Raw genomic sequence first — 18,107 nt, forward strand, 5'->3', positions numbered from 1 at the left:
GCCGTACCCCCAGCCCCCCGTGGATGGACGCGCCGTACCCCCAGCCCCCCTCCATGTATGTCCGGTGCGGACCCCCACCCCCGAATGTACGGAGCGTACCCCACCCCCGTATGTACGGAGCGTACCCCCACCCCCGTATGTATGGAGCGTACCCCCACCCCCATATGTACGGTGCGGACCCCCACCCCGAATGTACGGAGCGTACCCCCACCCCCGTATGTACGGAGCGTACCCCCACCCCTGTATGTCCGGTGCGGACCCCCACCCTCGAATGTATGGAGCGTACCCACACCCCCATATGTATGGAGCGTACCCCCACCCCCATATGTATGGTGCGGACCCCCACCCCCGAATGTATGGAGCGTACCCCCACCCCCGAATGTACGGAGCGTACCCCCACCCCCGTATGTATGGAGCATACCCCCACCCCCGTATGTACGGTGCGGACCCCCACCCCCGAATGTACGGTGCGTACCCCCACCCCCATATGTACGGAGCGTACCCCCACCCCCGTATGTACTGAGCGTACCCCCACCCCCGTATGTATGGTGCGGACCCCCACCCCCGAATGTACGGAGCGTACCCCCACCCCCGAATGTATGAAGCCTACCCCCACCCCCGTATGTACGGAGCGTACCCCCACCCCTGAATGTACAGAGCGTACCCCCACCCCCGTATGTATGGAGCGTACCCCCACCCCCGTATGTACGGTGCGGACCCCCACCCCCGAATGTACGGTGGGGACCCCCACCCCCGTATGTACGGTGCGGACCCCCACCCCTGAATGTACGGAGCGTACCCCCATCACCGTATGTACGGAGTGTACCCCCACCCCTGTATGTCCGGTGCGGACCCCCACCCCCGAATGTACGGAGCGTACCCCCACCCCCGTATGTACGGAGCGTACCCCCACCCCCGTATGTACGGTGCGGACCCCCACCCCCGAATGTACGGAGCGTACCCCCACCCCCGAATGTACGAAGTGTACCCCCACCCCCGTATGTACGGAGCGTACCCCCACCTCCATATGTACAGAGCGTACCCCCATCCCTGAATGTATGAATTGTACCCCCACCCCCGAATGTACAGACCGTACCCCCACCCCCGTATGTATGGAGCGTACCCCCACCCCCGTATGTACGGTGCGGACCCCCACCCCCGAATGTACGGTGCGGACCCCCACCCCCGTATGTACGGCGCGGAACCCCTGGGGGTCCGCGCCGTACATACGGGGTGGGGGTCCGCACCGTACATTCGGGGGTGGGGGTCCGCACCGTACATACTGGAGTGGGGGTCCGCACCGTACATACGGGGGTGGGGGTACGCTCCGTACTTACGGGGGTGGGGGTCCGCACCGGACATACACGTAGGGGGGCTGGGGGTACGGCGCGTCCATCCGTGGGGGGACTGGGGGGGACGGCGTGTACATACGGGGGGCTGGGGGGGCAGCGCGTACATACAGGGGGCTGGGGGGGGGGACGGCACTTATGCGGGCACATGTCTCCATGGTTGCCATTGAGGTTCGCTCCGTGCGGTGTTTTTTCCATACGGTTGTACAATCAGACGGACGGGATGGATCGTACTTGCGCGCTCGGACTTCATTTTTCCATTTCGTACGTAAAATCGGCTGGGGACGTGTCGGACAGTTTTTCCGACCCGAGGACGTGTGGGGGAATTTTCCCAATGCGATTCGTATGTATTTTTTCCCATGCGACTCGTACTTGCCAGTTTGTACGGTACTTGTACGATTCGGACGGAAAAAAATCCGGATACGATTCGTACGGAGAAAATTTTCGACAAAGTGAACTGGAATGAAGACACGTGAGTGACAGACTTATGGGTCTACAAACACAAGAAAAACAACAGTTAGGGACCCATTGAAACTTGATTTTGGTCCTGACAAAAGCCTAGACCCTTAGGGCAACACAGGCTGAAACCTGTTTGACAAACAATTTGTGATGTGAAGGACAATTTACACGTCCTTTGAACGTCATAACGCCTCCTTTTAATCTTACCGCTGTATACTTCGCCTTAGTTAAAAAATTGTTCTAAAATACAGGAAATAATTTTCGGAACAACACCACATGGATCCCACCAATACTTTCCCTAGGATGGAGGTACTCACCTAGGGAACTGAGCACCTAGGTGTGAAACCCAATGATGACAGCACCCAACAACACATCATAGTGGTGATAACTTTACACCACCCGTGACGAAGATTGGTTTAGGGTTTGGGACAATCCTGAATAATTCCAGACCCCATGGAACCTGCAGAGCTCGCTCTCCTTTGATTATGGATGCATTATGTATAGCATGTAAAATTGTCACAGATGATTAGCCTACACAAACCGTGTCAGGAAGAGAAAAGCGATCTTCTACCTCAGTCTTGAAGAAAGTAATACAACCTTGTTAGACGACTGTTATTGGCTGAAACATGTTGATATTAGATGTTGAAGTACATTTTATACTCTGAGGGCATCTTTTTACATTTTTAACCTTGCCAAAGGTAGCCTGAAAAATAGCAATCTACCAGAAGAATAGGAAAAACTTACAATTTTAACCTGAGATCCCTTTGTACCTTCAAAAAAGAGCTTCGCTAGTCAACAGCGTTGAGCCTACCCAAACACATTAGGGATATTGTGTGAGGGCCCAAGTGCGCAGCATGCCACCAGTGGTACTGGTGGGTGAGGGTTGTTTTATAAATCCAACCAGGTATCCTCCACCCCTTTCTGTAAAAGAGGAACTAGAGAGGTTCAGGCACAAGAGTTCTCTGCAATGATATTGGTTCCTAAAACGTTGGAAGCTGAGTGACGCATCATCTTTCTCGTGACTCCCCATTTTTCTTTGATATGCGATCCTTTTCATCATGTCCTGGGCGGTACGATGCCTATGCAAAGTCACACAATGCCACCAGCCAGCACGCGGGGGTCCAATCAATCAATCAATCAATCAATCAATCAATCAGGAGTTATAAAGATTTTGTTTTCTGTTATCCGTAGTACTATCGACATGACGGGGTTGGGAGATGGCGAGATAGTTCCACCGGTTAGTGCATCGGCTGCAAACCTCTCTAAAGCAATCTCTCTTGCTGAGGTCACAAGGGCACTAGGTTGTTGTCCTGGGTTCTCCTGGGGGACATGAACTGACAGGGGTATGTGTCATTCCCCTACCCACCAGGGCGGGATGGTTGAGTGACGTCACCAGACGCCACAAGCAGAGGCCAGGTTGGTCTTGTCACCTCTCCTCTCTGTTGGGTCGGTTCATATATGGACAAGCCCGGCGTGAAGACAGACTTTGTCCTTCCTTTCTTCTCCTGGGTGAATTACTGCACCGGGCCACACATGAACCCTCACGGAGGAGAGATCGAATGTTATTTTACCTTTTGTTTTATCCGCCCTCTATGTTTAAAGGCACGAGCGCCGATTCAATATTTAAGGTTTCCCTTGAATGGGAGGAGGGCAGGGGCAGTGCTAATCAGTAGCAATAAAGCAGGCATTGAAACGGGTTTCTGCAAGGCCCTATTTAGAAGTCCTTCTTCACTTTCCATTGCAAAATACTGATCTCGTGCTGGACATGCGAGAACCCTTAGAAGTCGACGTCAATGGTGCAGATCCTATCACACTTCATAGGTTTGATTTGTACAATAACCTATTTCCCTTTTCCAGGTGCAATTCTGTAGTTTCGTTTTTCAAGTAACCAGGGCCACTGGAGTAATGCGATTCTGCGACTGTGGTGTTTTCCGCGTAGTTATTCATTTGCTGCACTTTTCACACACTTTCTCATCTCCTCCATAAATTGCAGATTTTAATCGAAAAAAAATTGTCTCTAGCTCAAACAGATAAAAGTTGCTGAGAACGCCATAGCAAGGGTCCCTGCTCAGTAGCAGACCCTTTGTCACACAGAGGGAGACCATCTTTCAGTTGCTAATAGCTGTATTTATGTTTTGACCTTGGATCCTTTAGTGTAAAAGTACAAAATAGTGAAGTATTACAGCTTCAAAATGTGCTACATCATGCCACATAATTTGCTTTCTCTTGCCACATAATGTAGTGATCCCTTCCACATAATTCTGGTGTCCCTGCTTATGACTTCTGTGCATTCTGCCAACCGAGACCTCATGTCTGGGTGGTTTCAAGTTGTTGCTGTTTGTTCAAGACTGGGCACGATTCACAGCTCTAGAGAGGAGTCTGAAGGCAGTGCCTGTCTTTCACAGTGCCTGGTAGTGGGTCACAGAGGAGTTAGACTCATCCAATTCTCGGCCTATGCTGAGAGCACAAAGCAATAAAGTATATTTGTCAATCGAAATTACCATTTTAGGTGAAAGTGCGTACAATTGGTACACAAATACAGATGTGAAAATATTTGCACCAAAGGAAAAGAAATGCAGTGTCTCTGTGTATGTGTGTGTAAGAGAGGGGATGGGGGAGAGGAGGGAACAAAAGAAACAATGCAGAAGGAGAAAATGAAAAGAAAAGGCAGAAGATGAAGAGTGAGGGATGTAAATGAAGACAGACTTCAGAGGATAATGTGAGGAGAAAAGAGTGTAAGCAACTAGCACAGTGGAAAGAGATGCGAAGGGAAGAATACTGATTTATATGATATTGAGTACAAATATGTGCTAATAAGCACTGGCAAAGTCAAATGGTCTGTCATGTTTTATGTGTTTGTTTTGTGATGGTTTTGGGCTCACTAACATCAGAGACATTCAAATACTGATTGGGTGCACACCTGGAAAGCTTACGTTTCAGGCCACGTCCATAGTCCATAGTACATTACATTAACTCCTCTCTCATAAAAGATTTCAAATTACATTTATTTGGTCACAACCAGTGCAGAGACCCCATCCATCTTTTTCATCACATGTAAAGCAGTAGCTCAATTGCAATGGCTTGTTTAAAAAAAGTACTACTTTGGCCTCTATTTTGCTGCACACTCATCAGCTATCAAACTACCTGTCAGTAGGCCCAAGAGATAGGTCAGTGAGATGAGCGTTCATCACTTGATCTGACTGGTTATTGGCAGGTTATTCTTTTACCCTAGCTAATTCCAACAAATAACCGTGAGACCCTGACCAATACATGTTTTGCGAAAGGATGCCAAGGGTGAATGGGGGCCCCTTTTTTTTTAGGGTGCCCAGGCCTATTTTTTATCCCAATTCGACCCTGCTCTTCTTCCTCTGTGTGCTGCATGCTTCACCCCTGTTTTGTCATCCCAAGAGCTTCTCATTAGTGCAGCTGAGATGGGTATTTTTAAGGGGGTGCATAGAAAGGAACGACTGTCTATATTGAAGGCTGTCTCGCCTTCAATGCAAACCTCTTTTGGTTTCTTTGACTATAAACGCTGGCGACACAGCCTTCATTATAGTCCTTCCGCGCTTTCTGGCCACAGACACTAAAGACAGGCTATAATGCCGCTGACCGCGGCCCCCGCAAGGGGCTAATTGGCGGTCGGCGCCTTAGTGCCCCCGGGGCACCGGTCACCCCTCCCCATCCCCTCCCACGGGGGGGGGGCAGGGACACCGACCGGAGCCCCCCTCCACGGGCTGGCCGGAAGTGACGCGCAGTGCGTGTCACTTCCTGGCCCTGGTGTGAGGCGGAGGCTATTTAGCCTTCCCCCACCCTCCTGGCGACCTCTTTGTCGTCCACCTCGCCATTTCCCTCCCTACCGCTTACCCGGCGTTGGGTGGGGGGGTTTCTGAGCGTTGTAATGTTTTCCTTTTTCGTTGCAGGCGGAGTTACAGGGCGATCTGGAAGCAGGCCGGTACAAAGGGTACCTCTGCGCGGCACCATAGGGGGTGCCTGAGCCAAAACCGAGGAGCCTCAGGGGAGGGTCCCGGAAGCCGTGTCGGCGCCCCGCTTGTCCTGCGGGCGGTTGTGGGGCTGAACAACCGGGGGCTTGCTAAGCGACGCTCCGCCCCGAGAGGGGGGGCGTGAGTAGAAGTTACCAACGGCACGTGATCGTAGAAAGAATCACCTGGAGGGCAGAAACGGCGGGCATCGCTCCCGCGCTGCCCGGCTCATCAGGCGGGCAGGCGACCCAGTTGGTTGCCTGCCCTTGGATCGCCCGTAAGATAACCCACCCATTACATATTCTGGAATTATGTAATAAACCTGCAGCATTGTTACCCAACACCAACTGTCTTGTGTGTGTCATTTGGGTTACCTACTAGGGGGGAGGTGGGACAGCGGGGTGCCCCTGGGGGTACTATGATGCATCCATCGCCAATCAACCTTTATTTGACACAGAAACAAAAAGATGAATGTATCAAATGCATGGAGCCCTCACTGTAAAAAGCATTTTGTTACTCTTTTTGAGTTTATTGTTTGCATTTTTAATGTGCTAGCACACTAAATCAAGACCTATTGGCTGTGTCAATGATAGTTACTTCATGTCGTGGAGCTGCAACAGAGGGATGACAGGCTGGGTGTGTCCTATTGTGTGTGTGTGTGTGTGTGTGTGTGTGTGTGTGTGTGCGTGCGCGCGCGCACGTGCGTGTGTGTGTGTGTGTATGTGTGTGCATGCGCGCACGGGCGTGTGTGTGTGTGTCAGACACTGTAGACAAGAGTTCTGAATGCCCAACATACCTGTAGCGACGGCGCGGACAAGCACGTAGTTCAGTCTTATTACAGGGCAAACAAGCTGTTTAGATTTGGATGGATCCGGAGCTGGTTTTTTGTGACACTTGAGCATAAGCTTGTCATCCTGTTTCTGCATCAGCACTAACAGATCTTCCAGTAGCAGCACATGCACATCTAAAGATGGAGAGACAATATAGACACAAAGACAAAAGAATAGTTTGCCATCAGATCTGGGATTATAAAAGAGCAAACCTGGAAAGATACAGACATGTACATTTACCCTGCTTGACTATTTCAATAGCACACACAGCAATCAATCATATCTTTATATTAAATGAATAGGTGTGCATTCAACTGCAGATGTTCACTTTGCAGAGAAAGAGTGACAGGAAAACAAATCACTCATCAATGTGAGAGGAAGGTGCAGGATGGGCACGATGAAGAATGGGTGTTCACTTTGAGAGAGAAAAGCCAGGAAGCTGGCTCTGTATACACTATACCAAAGTAAGGTATAGTCTGTAAAGAGTCCAGTGGATCCCCAAAGGTAGGCAGAGGTTGAAGTAGGGAGTACCTTACTCTCAATTTGTGGTAGCGTGTGCGAGCAGTAAGGCCTTATCAGAGGGTAGTGCTAAGCATTTATTGTACAACTCAGACAAGAAATGATTTCACACACTCAAGGACTGAACTCGGACCAAATTGGTTTGTATAAAAATATTATTTAGTTATATTTATTTTCTAGAACCAAGGCAGGCCTGGTACAGGTAAGTATAAGTATACTTTGCAAGCATATGCATTTTAAATACAGTTTGAATGCAGTGAATTAGTTACTGTAGAATCACTTTATATCTGCAGATAGTCAGGTTTACTTTGCAATCACTTTTCTTACACAGCCAGGTATCTCTAGATGCAAGGCTGGTGCACTTCCCGAGGGAAAGAAAAATGAGACAATACGTTTTGCAAAGTTATTACAGATTTGCAGTACTACTCATGAGCCACATTTAGGCCTTAGAAGGCAGAACTGGGTGTACGGATCTGTAGGTAAGTTACAGTCAAATGGGCACTCGACTCACACCACCAGCGGCACTTGGGCAGTGGGGTGCAGGGACCACACGTTAGCCAAGGGCTAAACACAGTGGTGGGATTTTAGACTGCGGTGAGCATGCCACCAGATTGGGAACAAAATCTCCTGGGGTCGAGGTCAGTGCTGTATGCCCAATGACCAACACAAGAACTACACCATCAGCAGCACAGGAGTGGCTGGGTGTAGGATGCAGTCTTGGCTGAGGCTGCAGATTCGGTTGCGGTTCCTTCAGAGTCGGTCAGCTGCTGTTGGGGAGAATGGGGCTTTGGGAGTCATCGTACGGTAACTGCAAGCATTTGGAGATGGAGTTGGTCAGATGGTCACAGTTGCTCTTTCTGGTCCACTTCGGTTATGGAGTCGGTCAAGGTGTCGCCTTTGGTCGCTGTTGAGGGGACCTTCAGTTGTTGGATGCAGGTTTGATTTACGAGTTTGTTGAGGTTCAGGGGTCACTAGGATCCAGGCTAGGATCGCTTGGAGGACCTCCTTACGGTGTTGATTCACTCGGACTCGCGGCTCCGGAAGCAGAGTGGTGGAGACTCACGGAGTTGGCCGGAGTCAGAGTCGGTTACTTTTGAGCAAGTCAATGCTCATGGGAGACAAAGTCCTTTTTAGTCCAAAGGCAGGGCAGATTCTCAGGGTTTACGAGGACTGCTGGCTGCAGGACACACCGAGGTTCTGTTGGAGGATTCTGAGGTCGGGGCAGGTCGGTAGGGCTGGGGCCAAGTCAGTTGATGTGATCCTCTTCTTCTCTCAAAACAGCTGTTCGGTCCTTCTTCTTTTCGGCTCTGATCTGAGGAGGCAAGGTTCAGGGTTTCCCCTAAATACTAAATTTAGGGTGTTACAGGTAGGTACAGGTCAGGACCAATTAGTCCCTTCCTTGGGTGGCCACACCTCCTATTATGCCACCTTCCAGTGGGAGGGGGAATAAGCCTCACTCTGGTTGGCTAGGTCCCCCATCTGCAAGATGGCAGGGACTGAGAGTTGATTTGATTTGATTTGTGAATTTATAAAGCGCACGATTGCTCATGAGCATCTTGGCGCTAAGTCGATGTAATGTCAAGGTCTGCCGGGGGATAGTGCTCTACCTAAGAAGTGAACAGCCAGGTTTTTACCTCTTTCCTGAATGTGAGCAGAGATGTGCTGTTTTTGATTGTAATAGGGAGAAGGTTCCAGGTCTTGGCTGCCTGAAGCAGGAAGCTTCTCCCCCCACCTAACTTGTTTAAATTTGGGCTTCACCTTACCTCCCCCACCTAAGGGGTGGGGTTGGCCAAGGTGGGCACACCACTCTTCTTAACTTTGTTTTCGCACTGATTCTCCCACCCAAGTTTTGGTTCAGAACCAGTTGGGGCTACTTGCTGGGAGCAGCAAATGGCTGGGGTAGCTCACAAAGGCGGCAGGCCTTTGAAGCTTCCCCTTCGTGGACCCTGCCCATCCTGGGGGAGGAGGCTTGGCACCTTGTCCCAGGATGTGCTTTGTTTCAGGACCCAGAGAGCAGCAGGCTTTCGACCCTGGGGTCCAGAAACATGTCTGGTGGTGGCAGCTGGGGAGCAGCTACTCAGCCAGGACACTAGAGTTAGCTTGTTTTTCAGGGGGCATCTCAAAGATGCCCTCTGAGTGCATTTTCATTAAATTCCACACTGGCATCAGAGTGGCTTAATGTGCTGAGACATTTGATACCAAATTTCCCAGTTTTCAGTAAAACCATTATGATGCAGTGGCATTCGTAATGACATACTCCCAGACCATATACTCTTTATGGCAATACTGCACATACAATGTCCAAGAATTGACTTAGCCACTGTAGGGGTAATAGGCTCATGCACCCGTACCCTCGCCACTGGAATAGTGCACTCAGCTAGAGGGGTGACTTATCTAGGCCAGGGCAGTGGGTTGTATGCATGGCACACAGGTATGTGTGCCATGTCGACTCTTCACTTTGTTCTCCTCCAAAACACGCAGCCTGCAAGGGGAGTGTGTGTTTGTAAATGTACAGGATCGCTAACGGTGGCACAATAAGTGCTGCAGCCCTTAGAGACCTTCCCTGGTCACAGTGCCCTTGGTACCTATGGTACCTCTTACAAGGGACTTACATGTAGCCAGAGAGGTGCCAATTGGGTTTTGCAACATTACAGGTTTAGGGAAGGAACATAGGCCCTGGGTACCTGATTGGCAGGAACCCAGGGCACACTTAGTCAAAATACATCAACATTTAGGCAAAAAGTGGGGGCAACCATGCAAAAGGGTCACTTTCCTATACTTCCTAGTTTTCAATATTTGAGATTGTGTGCAAAGAGACCTTTTACACACACGTTCTGGGTAAAAGAATATATCCAAGATATTGTATAAATGGAAGATGACTTGCAACATTTATTGTCAGGGTTAACTACAAAAGCAAAGTGACCTTGATCTTTGTACCTGAAGACATTTTGGTCTGTCTCAGTTTGTGATCTTTTCCACATTCCTCTTAGCTTTGATTAGCTTGTACAGTTTCTTTCAACCCGTAGGAGGAGGTGAGGTTGTGTAGGATCTCCTTTAGATATCACATCTTACCACTTCTTCCTCAGTATTAGTGTAACATGCACAAGCCCATTTAGACTTTCCACTGACATCCACATGGTTTCGTTTATGATTTGCTTAAGTTTGCCACCGTAAAATACTAGTTCAGATCTAACAAATTCATTGAACTGCCGTATAAAATATTTTTGGTGTCCATAAATGGAAGACAACCATCAGGAAACCTTAAGAGAAACAGTAGCTCACTTCAACATCTCAAAATCCAGTAATGGATCAAAGTAAACAAGCATTGGCATAGCCAATAGGTCTCGCTTTTGGGCCCTTAGAAGTATTTAGTTATAAGTTATATAAGTATTTAGTTATGCAGCACAATATCCTTGGTGCAACAACATCAACTGTTGCATGGCTAAGCACTTATAAGGTCCCAAAGGCGAGACCTATTGGCTATGAAGTTAAGTCTCCCCTCACGGGCCAGGGAAGCCAGAGCCAAAAGTTGAAAGAGCAGCAGATGAACTTGCAACAACTAGACTCTGCTTCTTGCTGTCATGGGTAGAAGCACACAAACACTGCGCCAATGCAAGAGCCAGCATGCATTTTTGTATCGGGACACAGCCTGTGCACAATGGCACTTTGCAGTATGTTATATAATATGCCCCTTCTAGGCATCAGGACAAAAACCAGGGCACTGATTTTACAGTATGGTGCTGCTGACAGACTGTGGGTTCAACAAACCCCCACCGGCGAAAGAAATATGCTATTAGGTTTTAAGTAAAAAAAAATTTACTGTTTGAGTGTCTGCCTTCATGACAGGTCATCTCCCAGTTCAACAGTTTTAATTGTCCTGTGCATGAGAACCTTGAACCATAACACACACTAGTAACCCTTTTTCCGCAAAAAATCTCTGTATTGTAGCATTTCTGTAAACAAGACCTTCAGCCCTGAAGTGTGCGATTCCGATGACGTTGGTAGGCAAGGCTGGTCGAATCATAATGCATCCATTATCCTCGACGTAATGAATGGCCTTGAAGAGCCTTCATTCAATGGGGAATTCTCTAGTGTCATAAAGTATTAGAAAAAAACACGTCAAGACCTACGAAGCCCTGAATTAATGGAAGCGTGACAAATCTGTAACTAGGCGCACTTAGGAACCTTGCAAATGTGCGCACGGTGAGCCAGATGGACTTACGGGCACACTACAGTGGGCTCAGGGCATCTTATAAATCACTGTGCATTTGGAGAAACCCTACAGCAGCACACCTCCTTCACTAGCTCAGGCCCAACAGAATAGCCCCAACTCTGTCATCAGAGGAAAAGGGGGCGGAGTCTATTCTACATGGGGGTTTTGAATTCCCCAAATTATTAGTGCATTGAATATCAAGTAACTTAAATGGTATGGCGAGTAAAGAAACGTGAGGCAAACCAACCAGAGCAATATGAGACAACAAATCTGTATTCTGTGGGATGCACTCCACAGCAAATACGCCCTCCCCCCCCCCCCGCACCTCCACCAGCTAATTTTTCATTAATCACCACAAATTTCAGGCAGAATTCCTGGGTGTACGAAATGTAATCAAGACACTAGCATGTGCGGGTCACTCGGCGACACACATTCTCTGACAGTTTGCAATAATGAAATATAAACAGCTGGAACTCAGTCTGTGTGCTCCATTTCTATAAAAACAAGAACCAAAAACTGGCAAAAACACATCAGCCTTCGTTTTTGCCTGGAGAAAATGTTGTAGAAATGTGTCCTCTAACCTTGCCAAATTTCAGAGAGGTAGGAAGGAGTACATTGTCTGTTTCTCCTCAGTGTGACAGACAATCACTGATGCATTTTCTATTTGTCCTACGGTGAGAGAAATATTGCAAGGATTTCGCAAAATAATATATTTGAACATTTCTGAGTCGAAGGAGATGCACCTGCCAGGCCATTCACGAATCCACCTGCTAAAGGTTGTGGATGTGCCCTTCTATCTGACACGGGTCACTGGTGAAATAACATAGACGGGCTGAATAGTCTAAGGGGCACTTTACGCTGAGTTTTTGTCACTTTCCTTAAAGTCACTCTTCTCGCTGATATGATCGCATCAGTTATGACAGAGACAACTTTGCATATTAGAAACGAGTGTTCTTTCTACCTCATGAAACGGTGGCCGCCGAGGCGCCATAAGCGGTGTAAACCAATGAAGGTGTGCAGAAGAAGGATCTTATATTCGAGTGATTCAGTTGTAGCTAACGTACACGTTTGCAAATTTCGCAGCGTAAGCTCCGGATATACTCTATACCCGTTGAAAGCAGTCCACAAACCACCGCATCTCGGCAACGGAACCTGCCTGGGGAGAATATCCCCCTCTGCGCCCTGGGGACAACTCTCCTGGAGGCGAAGAAGGTGCGGTACTCAAGCCCGATGCTGGCGCCAGCAACTCGTAATGTGACTTCAGGCTGACCCTGGGGATCACGAGCTGGCTGTAGGATAGCAGAGCAGAGCGAGCACAAACACAGGCAAGGAACGAAAACCACATGCTGAGAACCCACTACAATTAACGCATTAAGCTGTGCAGTTTTACGGAGTCAGTGAGCGTAGCACTCTTTCCAGTCCGTGCGTCCAATGCTTGTGGCAGTGTGTCGTCGTTGCGCGCACATACAAAGCAGGGCATGACATGTAAGCATTAGAGTCGGGTCAAACGCGACCCTACACCTGAAGAAAACAAGCATTGAAAGCATGCGCATGTAAGCATTTCTAGAGTCGGGTCAAACGCGACCCTACACCTGAAGAAAACAAGCCTTGAAAGCGTGCGTCATCACGATCGCGATCGCTCTGAAAGAGAAAGCGATCGCTCTGAAAGCGAAAGTGATCGCGATGACGCACGAGTTTTCAAAGTGCTGCTGGCGGCCGGCTGCGCGCGTGCACGATCGCGTGAACGCAAGCGTTAGGCCAGCCAGCAGCACTTTGAAATTCCCACATACAAAATGTCTCTTCGAGCCAGCGCAAGCGCTGGGGCTCAGCGAGACCTAAAAATGACTCCTAGATTCCTCTTTTCAACAAAGCCTTTGATAACAGTGATCACCAAATTTATTGAATGGGAGACCGGGTGTATGAGAGAAGGGAACTGTGTCCAAGAGGTGTATAGTGTTTCCTCTCTGCCAAACTTCATACGTCTGTGAATCAAAAGTTTGTGAAAGAACCAAAATTGTTGCTCATGGGTAGATTTAGTGGGGAGCATTGTGGCATATGTGCCATCAATGTTTTTTTGAAGACTACTAGTCAGTAATTGTTGTTAGCAGTTCACGGGGCTGAGGTCTGATGAATGAGCGTATAATCCATAAGCAACATAGGTGACTTGAGCACTAGCATTGCTGTGAAGAGGAGCAAGGCCCTTTTTTAGCTAGACCGGAGAGAAACTGAAGGCATATGAAGAGTCTCTCTCTACAGTCTTCATGCAAGGGAGGCATTTTGAATGTTAGCAGCCTTCATCCGAGTATTCTTTCAGAAGAAGGGGAAAAAGAGAATTCATCTTGGGGTACTTTAGTATTGAAGTATTCTTTACATTAATATTTCTATATAACCAATTTTAATTTATGTTTGTAACACTACTATTGACTAGAAGGAAAATGTTACTTACATTGTTAGGATCTGTTCATAGCGTGCAGTGCTGTAGATTCACATCCTCTGCATACTTCTGCTGTCTAGTGTTTGGCTCTTGCTGTTGCACATTTTTCAGTCATGAGTTCTCAGTGAGGCCTCCACCTCTAGTAGTGAAACGCATTGGCACCGACTTCATTGGTAGATTGGTTTCCACACAGTGGGTCAGAGTAGGTATGGAGTAGTGAGTAGGATAAGACAGTGGCCATGTGTGTAGTGTCAATCTTCATGTAGATTGAAGATATTTGTAGAAAACACTGGCTTCTTGGGAGGCAGGTGGGCGCAAGCAGATCTACAGCAATACATGCGATTAACCGATGCTTACAGGGAAAGGAGCAAAATCCATTCTTAGCATTTGTGCCCATAGATACACATGCTCTGCATGGACAGTAAAGCTGTACTATCCTATGTGGTGACTAGCCAGTGAATGGGGCAAAGGTCTGAAACAAAGTCTTTATGACACTCTGACCTTTCGTAGTCTGTAGCCATACCAGAATGTCTGTACAATAGTGCTTTGTTAAGATGCATGGATCGAACCAGGTAGCAGCCGTCCAAATAATGACACCCTATTTGCAGGCAGAGTGAGGCATGGGGAGGGCAGTTAGGTTTCCTTTTTTTTTTTTATAACAATTTTATTGATAATAAACGGCAAACATGTCATGCAATACAGAGTTAGCAGTGGCAAGGCAGAGGATACAATAGGCTACATTACCAGTTATGCAGATTAAGAGGACACTTAACATGGTGTCTAGCCCGGTACCATGGCAGTCATAACAATGGTTCCCTCTTTCCAGAGATCAGAAACAATGGAGAGCAGGTGCGTATTGTTTACACTTTGGAGTAATAGGAGTAGCCACACGGTGGTTAGGACCCCTCCGCCCCATCCCGTAGTTCCGCCAGTGTCCGCATCTCCCTTCTCAGTTCCACCGTGGGAGAAATGCATGTCCCCTCGATATTTATTCCACTTTCCCCACTTACTATCCCACTTTTTGGGGCATCCATGCCACTTGAACACCGTGTTTCAGTTACCATGGCATAGTCCATGTCGGACGCCCAATCTCTCACCCGTGGCAGCACATCGGATCCCCACTTCTGAGCAATATTACATTTGGCTATGGTCCACCCCATAGTCGCCCATGATTGTTCCGTCTGGGTGAGGTCTGTGGCGTTCATAAATATTAAGGAGGCAGACCTTGGGGGAGGGATGGATGGGTTTGCCACAGGCCCTAGTAAGCTGCCGAGTGACATCTGTCCAATAAGTTTGGATGTGAGGGCAGTCCCAGAGTATGTGCGTGAAGGTACCAGTCTGGTTGCAGCGTCATAAACAAAGTGAGTCCAGTCTTCTACCCAGCCGAAACAATAGCGTTGCATCAAAGTAGACCCTGTGGAGAATATTAAGCTGAATTAGTCGGAGTCTCAGTGGAATCGCCACCTCCCTAGGGGAAGCGAGCGCCTCCCACCAGTCATCGTCGTCCATCTCCCCCAGGTCACTCTCCCAACTTCCCCTCAATTTCAGCATAGGGTCCGTCCGGTTGTTTACAAATTTTTTGTACGTGAGGGATATAGCTTTGCGATCCATGGGATCTAACAAAAAGCGATCTTCCAAGGGGGAGGAATCTGGAAGGGGAGCATCCCCAGGGAGGGTGAGTCAATTGCGTGGCTGATTTGTAAATATCTAAAGGTCTCCGAGGGGGCGAGGTGATATTTCGCTTGAAAGTCTGCAAACGTGGCCTTTTTACCCTTGACCCAGAGGTCCCCAACACTGGAAATACCAATCAAGTCCCACTTATCAAACCCCTGGCATGCACTAAGATGGCCTAAGATGTCTGGTTCCCACAACGGGGTAGCCTTAGTAAGGTTGTTATGCCACCCCAGCTTACGCTGGACTTTGTGCCATACCTCCACCGTGCGAGCCGTGGGACCGGTCAACTGCAGTTTACGATAGTTCGTATAGAGTGCCCTGTTGTACCCCCCATTCCCCAGCAGCCAGTGGTCTGTCCGGAAATTAGGGTCATCATGTGGACCGAATGCCCATCTGTTGATGGCTGCCAGCTGCGATGTCTGGTAGTAGGTAGGTTTCTTTTGGCTTTAAGGCAACAAATATAAATACATTTAACAATCTACCAGGCTATCCGTGGCTTAGGAATGGAATGGCCTTTCTAAGGGAGTGTAAAGCAACAAAAACCTGTTGTGTTTTGCAAAAATACTTCGTCCTATCTCTATAATACATGAAAGCAAACTTGACATCAAGTGTGTGAAGGGATCTCTCAGGTTCCGAGAAACGCTGGGGTAAGAAGACCGGAAGCTCAAGTGTCTGGTTAAGTTGGAAAGAGGAGACCATCCTTACAGTTGGTTCTAAGGACCACCCTGTCATTGTGTACCTGGACAAAAAGCTCTAGTAGTGAGAGGGATTATAGTTAACTTACACCGTTGAGTGATGTTATGGCTACTAAAAAGGCGACCTTCCAGGAAAGAAACTGGAAAATATAAGAATGCAGTGGTTTGAAGGGCAGACCTATCATTATGTTGATCAGACTAGTGCAGGTGGCGCTCTAGGGGGGCTGATACATTTAAAGCCCTTCATTAAGGCTTTTAGAATAGGAGTCTTGAATAGAACATGTTCCATATTCTGTATTTATGCAGCAATAGCTTCTAGGTGCAAGGCGGCAAAGAGGTCTATATCTGAGGTACCACCATCGCCAAACATACGTGAGTAGGGCTGGTGGGTGGAGTTCCCACTCATGGTCTTGTTGCTGCATCCTGCTGAGCAAGTCATCAAAGTCGCTATCCACTGCCAGAGGAACTCTGCCTGGAGACACACAAGGTGGAAATTGCCCAGTGCCAAATTCACTGAGCTAGTGCTGATAGTTGCGGAGAGTGTGTTTCACCGTGTATTTGCATGTAAAACAAGGCAGTCATGTTATCAGTTCACAAAAACACCACCTTGCCCTGAATGTCCAGTACATCAGCTTTGAGGGCTAGATGTATGGAGAAAAGTTCAAGATGTTTTATATGAAGAGCATGATGAGGTAGGCACAGATTATAGATTGTCATGTTGTTCAAATGTGCTTACGAACTGTCGAGAGATGAGGCTGTGGTAATGGTCAACTGTGGTACCTGGTCTGCGAAGGGCCTGCCACACAAAAGATTGTTGTTGTTACACCACTGCAGAGATAAATGGGTGCAGGCCCTTTTTAACACTAGATCCTCTCATTGACCCTCGGATTCTAGCCGTTGTGCCAGGAGGCATCAATATTTGCACTGTGAAAGGACAGAGTGGCTGAACAAGAGGCAGTAGCTGTTGGAATACAGCTACCCTTTGCTCGCTTCAGTGGGCTTTAACCGAGACTGCATTGAGGATTGACCAAAGAAAGTATTAGACCTGAAGTGGTTGTAGGTGGGACTTGGTGGCATAGACTGTAAAACCTACTTGGTGAAGCAGGAAGATTGCACCTTGGGTGCTGACTCAGCAGTCTTATCGGCTTACAGTCATCAAAGAAGAGGAAAAAGTGAGTCCACTCCCTTCTGAGATGAGCAGCTACCACAGAAAGACATTTCGTGAAGACTCTTGGGGCTGTGGTGACTCCAAAGGGCACCACTTTGAACTAGTAGCTCTAACCACTTACCATGAAGCTGAGGTAGCATTGATGGGCCGGAGGGATGGGGGTGAAAGTAGGCACCCTTTAGGTCTAGTGGGCCATAAAGTGCCCTGGCTAAAGCAGGGGGATTACATACTATAGGATGATCATATGGAAATGTTCTGAGAGGATGTATCTGCTGAGAGGCCTAAGCTCAAAGACGCCTGAGGAAGTTGTCGTTGTGGGGTATGAGAAAGTACAGGGTTTAAAAACCCTTGCTCGATGTTGAGGGGCATTGACTCTATGGTCCGTTTGAGTAGAGCAAAGTGTGCTGGATTGATGGTGTATGTGTGCGAGGAGGGATGTTTGGTAGGGTTGACATGAGCTCAGGGCAGTAGCAGTACTTAATGATGGATAGAACTCATTGTTCTGTGGTCTCCAAAGGGGTAGACATCCCTAAAGCTTCCTCCCAACAGGTGTAGTGGGATTGGGAGTGGGAAGGGGGATATTCACGTAAGTTAATGCCTGAAGATAGAGGCTCTCCTGGCGGAAGGAGCTCTGCCTCAACCTTTTGAGTTGTTACTCCCGAAGATGCCCTTGCATAACCTCTAACTCCCTGTTTGCAGTTAGCCTGCTGCTGGTGTTGATGTGACAGTGTGGAATCAGTAGAAGTTGCCTTGGACCTACTCATTGTCTGTTGCAGAAAGGAGCTT

General features: G+C 48.3%; 1 pseudogene; it reads right to left on the reverse strand.

The window, feature by feature from the left end:
• Positions 1-18,107, reverse strand: part of LOC146772764 (rho guanine nucleotide exchange factor 11-like) — a 253,630-nt pseudogene that overhangs the window by 102,255 nt on the left and 133,268 nt on the right.

Source organism: Triturus cristatus, chromosome 12, assembly GCF_964204655.1.
Source record: "Triturus cristatus chromosome 12, aTriCri1.1, whole genome shotgun sequence".
Taxonomy (NCBI): Eukaryota; Metazoa; Chordata; class Amphibia; order Caudata; family Salamandridae; genus Triturus; species Triturus cristatus.